This window comes from Leptodactylus fuscus, chromosome 9 (genome assembly GCF_031893055.1).
Source record: "Leptodactylus fuscus isolate aLepFus1 chromosome 9, aLepFus1.hap2, whole genome shotgun sequence".
Classification (NCBI taxonomy): Eukaryota; Metazoa; Chordata; class Amphibia; order Anura; family Leptodactylidae; genus Leptodactylus; species Leptodactylus fuscus.
In genome coordinates, this window is record NC_134273.1 from 70,501,872 (window position 1) to 70,508,212 (window position 6,341).

Here is a 6,341-nt window from a genome sequence, read left to right on the forward strand (position 1 = left end):
CATAAATATCGTTGCTGTTCATATATATTTAGTGTAAAGTATATGAGTGGCGTCCTGATCTATGCTAAGCTTTGCGAAAATCATAAACTATGGATTATTTATTAATACAGTATATATAAAAAGCTGTGTTTGGACATAGCTTACAGGGTCATTGTAACACATTGGTGGGCCCAGTGCAAACATTTTATAAATGGCCCCACAGGTCGGCTGTCTCGGTGCTGCAGTTCCCCGGAACCACCACTATACAGTGGATGGGGCTGCTGTGCCAGTCCCTGACCACTAACAGCTTCTAGCATGCGCAGCAGAGTCCAGGTGCCCTGTGGATAGGTCTTCCTTATGAAAAAAATCAACATTTGTGAATTGTGTATCTTCCTGCCAAATTATGCAGCAAAGCTACACTCTATAGAATATGCTTCAGGTATGAAAATATGCAGCGTACCCTAAATTCTGCCACATATGAATGGGGCTTATAAAACTATGTTACTACAGAATCAGCCAATAAAGTCTGCAACAAATCAGCTATTCCCTTACGTCCTACCAGCAGCACAATGCAGAGCTTGTGCTGCTGTTAGAACTAAGGGAAAATAGATTGACATCATAATCAACTATTCTGTCTATTATGGTTTGTTCTTAATGATTCCAGGTGAGATCTAATCTAATTTTTTCTTTATTTTTGTTTAATCGGCTCTAAATGAAAGCCATATTGGGGGGGGGGGGATTTACTAATAAAATGCACTAGAATTCTGTCTGTTTGCACAAAAAAGAACCACATTTATCAAGTGTGTTAGTTTGCACAAGATTAATCTGTCCCGTTGACGTCTATCAGATCTATCAGGATAATTTCTTTTTAGAGTAGCAGCAGATTATGCAATTCTGCCCATCCCGACAGAGAACCTTGTGTACAGAGCCTTTCTCACAAATATACAGTATATGGATTATGTTCTTGATGCTACCAACCTCTTTCATCCAGTTGGACTGGGATTAGGATAAAACTACGGAGGTTGAGTGTTGTGGGGTGATCATTGCTTGAAACATCTGATTTGGTGCCTGTAGTATTCGCACAATGCTCTTATGCATAGTGCCCTGCACTACAGTGGCCGACTAAATGGGGGTCAGTGTGAAATTCCAGAATTCTAGATAGACCTAGAACATCTGCATTGTTTCCATGAAAGGTGCTGCTATGGAATATGCTGTTTGCTAGTATGGACTATCTAAGTCCAACAAAGCAACCAGTGTAAATGGAGAACCCTACTACGCAGTGCACATAGAGTGTAGAATGTGGAGTCATTCTTCAAAAGTCTTGAAAAGTTTCTCTTCTCTATTGTGCACAAAAAGCAAGATGCACACAGGTCAGCACTCCCCCCCTCCAAGCCGCCTACAGTACGCTTGTGCTATCTGTCCAGTATTGTGTGCCAGACATGCAGAGCCATGAAATTAATGTCTGTTTCAGGTGGAGGGTGCATCATGGTAATGGTAGTCACCAAGGTGCGTCATAAAATTTAAGGATATAGGGCAGTGAAATCTAATGCATAGGGGAAGAAGGAGGATAGGAGCATTTGATAACAGGAGACAAGTCCCCCAAGGGCCTGAATGAACTTTACATGTTTTATATAAGGTACAAGGCGTATAAAACTATTCCCTCATCCCTTTGCTCACCTCCCTGTTGTTCTTCCAATTTTACTTCTCTTTCCCCTGAAAAATAAAGACTTTGCAGAGGTTGGCAACCACTCTTGGCATACAAGCTATAACTCTCTGGCATGGCAGCTTATATGATCTCACTGCCCCGGTGATCAGTCTCCAGCACCGGCATCTCAGCCATAGCTTGGTAGTGAATGGAGGACCACGATACTGTACATGTCACACAGACTCCTCCAGCGAACCTTCATTAGTTTGCAGAGCGTCGTGTGCAGTCTCATTGTCCGCCATGCACTTCCAAGCTATGGTTGGAGCGTCATGTGCAGATGACAGAATGGGGGGCAGTAGCAACTAACGTGTAGGGCACTTATGGGGAATTGAACTATGTTGGGGCCACTTATGGGCTGTATACTCTGGGGCACAAATGCAGCATTGTAATGTGTGGTGAGCTTATACTTGGACATTACACCAAGTACCTCATCCTTGATTATTTTATTTCAATTGCTACCCCGTACATAAAAGGTTGCCTAACCATGCCTTAATGTATTAAAGTGGTGCATTAAATACAGGCAACACTGTGTCGCTTTGACAATGCAATGACTGTGGCCAAAACCCAAATTGGGCTCCATGTTTACTTGAAAGTGCATGTTGTGGGGCTGGGAACCATAAGGTTATATTTCTCTGGGCATCTGGCGTCATTAAGGGGGCACTACTGGGCTGTCTTATAGTAAGGTACAAAACTCAAAGGCCATTATAGCCATGTGTTTAGTGGTGGGTCACTAGGCTGCTACACCAGTTGCTATAGGATTCACCCTGATCGTAAGCTCATACCCACATGTATAGTGAATGTACCATGTTACAGGAAACAGATGCAGCTAGCAAATGCTATCTATGACGGACACTAGGTTATCCTATTAATAGATGTAGTTATAGTATATAGTCCAGTAGCAGCAATGTAGATACTCCAAAATGTATTGTTGGCCTTGGAGATGTATAAAGTGATTGTACCACATTTATACATAGGGGCCATAACTGGCCCCAGGCTTTTCTCCTACATTCTGAAACCTTGGCAGTATCATTTACCATTTGGCTGCAGCAAGAACAAGAACTCCAGTAAGTTCATTCCTTCACAGGCTTATGGGAGCTTAGGTTGTTCTGTATTGGGTTTATGGTTCACATGGAGGCTATACCAGTAATAGCAAAAAGTTTCCATTTTCACAATGTACAGGTAAACAGAATTACGTCAGATGGAGTATTTTTCCAAGTCATCGTGAGAAGTACTCTTGAATAGACATACATAGTAGGAACAAGAACACTTCCCATAGTCCAAGTGCTTGTAGCTAACAGTGGCACAAACCCATGGTAAAATAAACAGGATAGAAGCAAGGAGAGGTCACATCAATCCACTAAAGCTCAAGTTAATAGAAATCGTTAAAATGATTATGCTCATTCTGGGGAAATATGTAGGAAGGTACCGGACGTGGTGCCGGGGGAGATATGTAGGAAGGTACGGGACAAGGCGCCGGGGGAGATATGTAGGGACGTACAGGACAAGACATGTAATACTACAGAATACCATATTTCTAGGAATACCATCTGTACCAATATATTTGCACAACTAAGGGCAGAAGTTTCTACTTTCACAAAATCCAAGTGAGCAGAATCCTATTAAGCAGATTGTTTTCACAGGTCATTGTGCCAAATACCCTTCAGAAGAAATACATACTAGAATAACAAGAACACTTCCCATTGTCCAAGTGCTTGCCACTAACAATGGGATAAACACATAGTAAAATAAACAGGATAAAAGCATAGAAAGGTCATAAAGCTTTCACAACTTAAACTCAAGCAAATCCAAATGTAACACTACACAATGCCATATCTCTAGTGTGTTTACAATGTTCAGTCCTTGTTCATTTTTTAACACTTTCCTTGCAGAAAATTTAAAGGGATCCTTCACCTTATGCCCTTCCTCTAGGCATCCTTATAGCATTGTTCTGGTAGGAGTAAATGGCTACTAGTGTAACAACAGGGGCCATCATGATCACAGCCACGGATGAGCGCATAAGCAATGGGGGCCACCAGGTCACCGTCACCACTTAAACTTCTTTGATCTCCTTCCTAATTTCTTTGGATGGCAGCCTGTACATCACAAATGTATTACCCCCTGCCCTCTGATCCCCTAAAGTGAGGCAGGTGAAGATTTATGATACACAGCTTTCCACTGTCTGAAAAGAGAAAATGAACCTTTAATGCCCTAAGCATTTAAAACCCCTGCTCTCTGGTGCATGGATGTAAGGCAGGTAAACATTTAGGATATGGGGTGCACGAGTCGTCATACATTCCTTCATGTTGCAGCATTGTCACTTTATATGATAGTATGTCACCCTATGACGTATGCTTCACCGAGTGCATAGGATTCCTATTACATGTATTTATGCCACTATAGAATCATTGATCTGTGTCTTTATTGAACATTGGATATATACCGCAGTGACAGATATTAGATCTAAGTACGTAATTTTCTATGTATATTATCCTACATTAATATGTATGACGTGTCCTAACCCTATTTGCATAGTGCACCATAGTATGATCTATTAGACCCATCTGTATACATAATTGAGTAATCTACACATGTACATTTGTCATTATTTCAGCCTTGGTATAAGGACATTCTCTATAGACTATCGCCATGTCATGTTACATGATGTATGTTGATGGATACTTGTCAATAGCCTATTCATACATACTTGTTCTTCACTCGAGCACGCTTGGTTTTATCCTCGCTGGATTGATTTTATTGTATAAATTATTCTATTCTAGTGTCTGATGAAGGTCTTCTGTGTAGGCTGAAATGTTATACTTATGGATTGTATTTATCATTCATAAATATAAGGCCAACTATTGAGAGATGATCCATTGACGTTCTACTCGTGGCCTCCTCCCATCTCCCCATTGAGAGCACACATATCAGCTATGCGTGGGCGCACGTATTATCATGCCAAGTATGGGCACACGTACGATCAGGCCATGCCTGGGCACACGTACTATCAGGCCACGTGTGGCCATCTTTAGCATGTTAATATACTGTATGTTTGACACCGACTACCCAGCAATGACTTGGAAGACTCCCTTGTTCTGTTTCTTTGGATTTACATCGGACAAGGCACAATACCCAATCACACGACTGGTAGAAGGCCAACATACAAAATAATTCTACAAATCTTCACATGGCATTCATTACATTGGGTTACCATGGAAACAGACAATACGAGGACATGATTGATTCAAAATATGCAATCTGAAAATTCTTTAGTTGCCGCTAATCCTTCCTGCAAAGCATTAAGGTAATCTTAAGTGATATTTCCCTTGGACCCACAAATGTCTTGCAGTTGCACCTATGAGGCTGCGTAAGACATCTGTTATAACACAGAGAGGTTCAAAGCATATTTTTCGTCAGAGCAGGGGGGGGGGGGGGACCGGTCTTGTGCCGTATATAATGCATAGCACGGTTGTAAATACGGTTTTTGAAGGATTATCTCAGAATACAGGCAGCCAGTTTTCACGTGGCCAAGTTTTGGCTAGGAAACTTAGTCCATGTACTAGCCACATTTACTGGCCCATATCCCACTCCGCTATACCGAGCTGACATGATGACTTTAGCACAGCTGTGATGCATATGAGCCGTTTAATCCAACCAATACATGGACCAAGTTTTCCAGCCCTGAATAAAACTGGCTGCGTCTCAACAATTGTGGCCCATGGAAATCCTTTGGGGTTTACATACAAAATCTTATGGCTTTGCAAAAAATATTGCCAAGAGTAGAAAACATATTTTAATCTGTGTTCACATTTTGATCCAATTTTGCATGTACAATACTTCTCTCCATATATGCACCACATATTAGAAATGTCTCTCAATGATCCTTCCATATATACAGAGATGGCTGTCAGTCACTTACTAGGATCACCAACTGGACTCTGAGGTTTACACTTACCCTTGGTTCACATCTGCGTCGGTAATCCATTTGGGGGAGTCCGCATAGGGACCCCCCTGAACGGACTACCGAAGGCATTTGCAAGTGGTGTGCAGTGAAAGCACACGGACCCCATAGAATATAATGGGGTTCGTGTGCTTGCCGCGCATTGCCCACACGAATCAGGCGAACAGGAAAGTAGATTGTTCTGTGTGGCGATCCCGCGGCAAGCACACAGACTTCATTATAGTCTATGGGGTCCATGTGCTTTCACTGCACACCACATGCAAATGCGTTTAGCAGTCCGGTTAAGGGGGTCCTCTGAATGGATTACCGACGCAGATGTGAACAAGGCCTTAGAAATACTCTGTATTTCATCACATCTTGTATCATAGTCAAGAGCTGAAGCTTTTTGATTGACATGACCCCATGGCTGAGCACATAATGTCCACTAGTCTTTGATACATTACATTTTTCTATATCACACTGTCTATGGTGAAGATACATTATCCATAATGAAAACCACAAAGTTATTTAACCTTTTAGGCTCATGATTTATATAGTACTATACAAAAGTTTTAGGCACGTATGCTGCACAGTATGGCCTGGTTCACATCTGCATTCAGTATTCCATTTGGGGAATCCCCTTGCGGACCCCTTTCCCCGAATGGAAACCTGTACGCCTTAAAAAGCGGTTAGCTAAGAAACCACATGGACACTATAGAC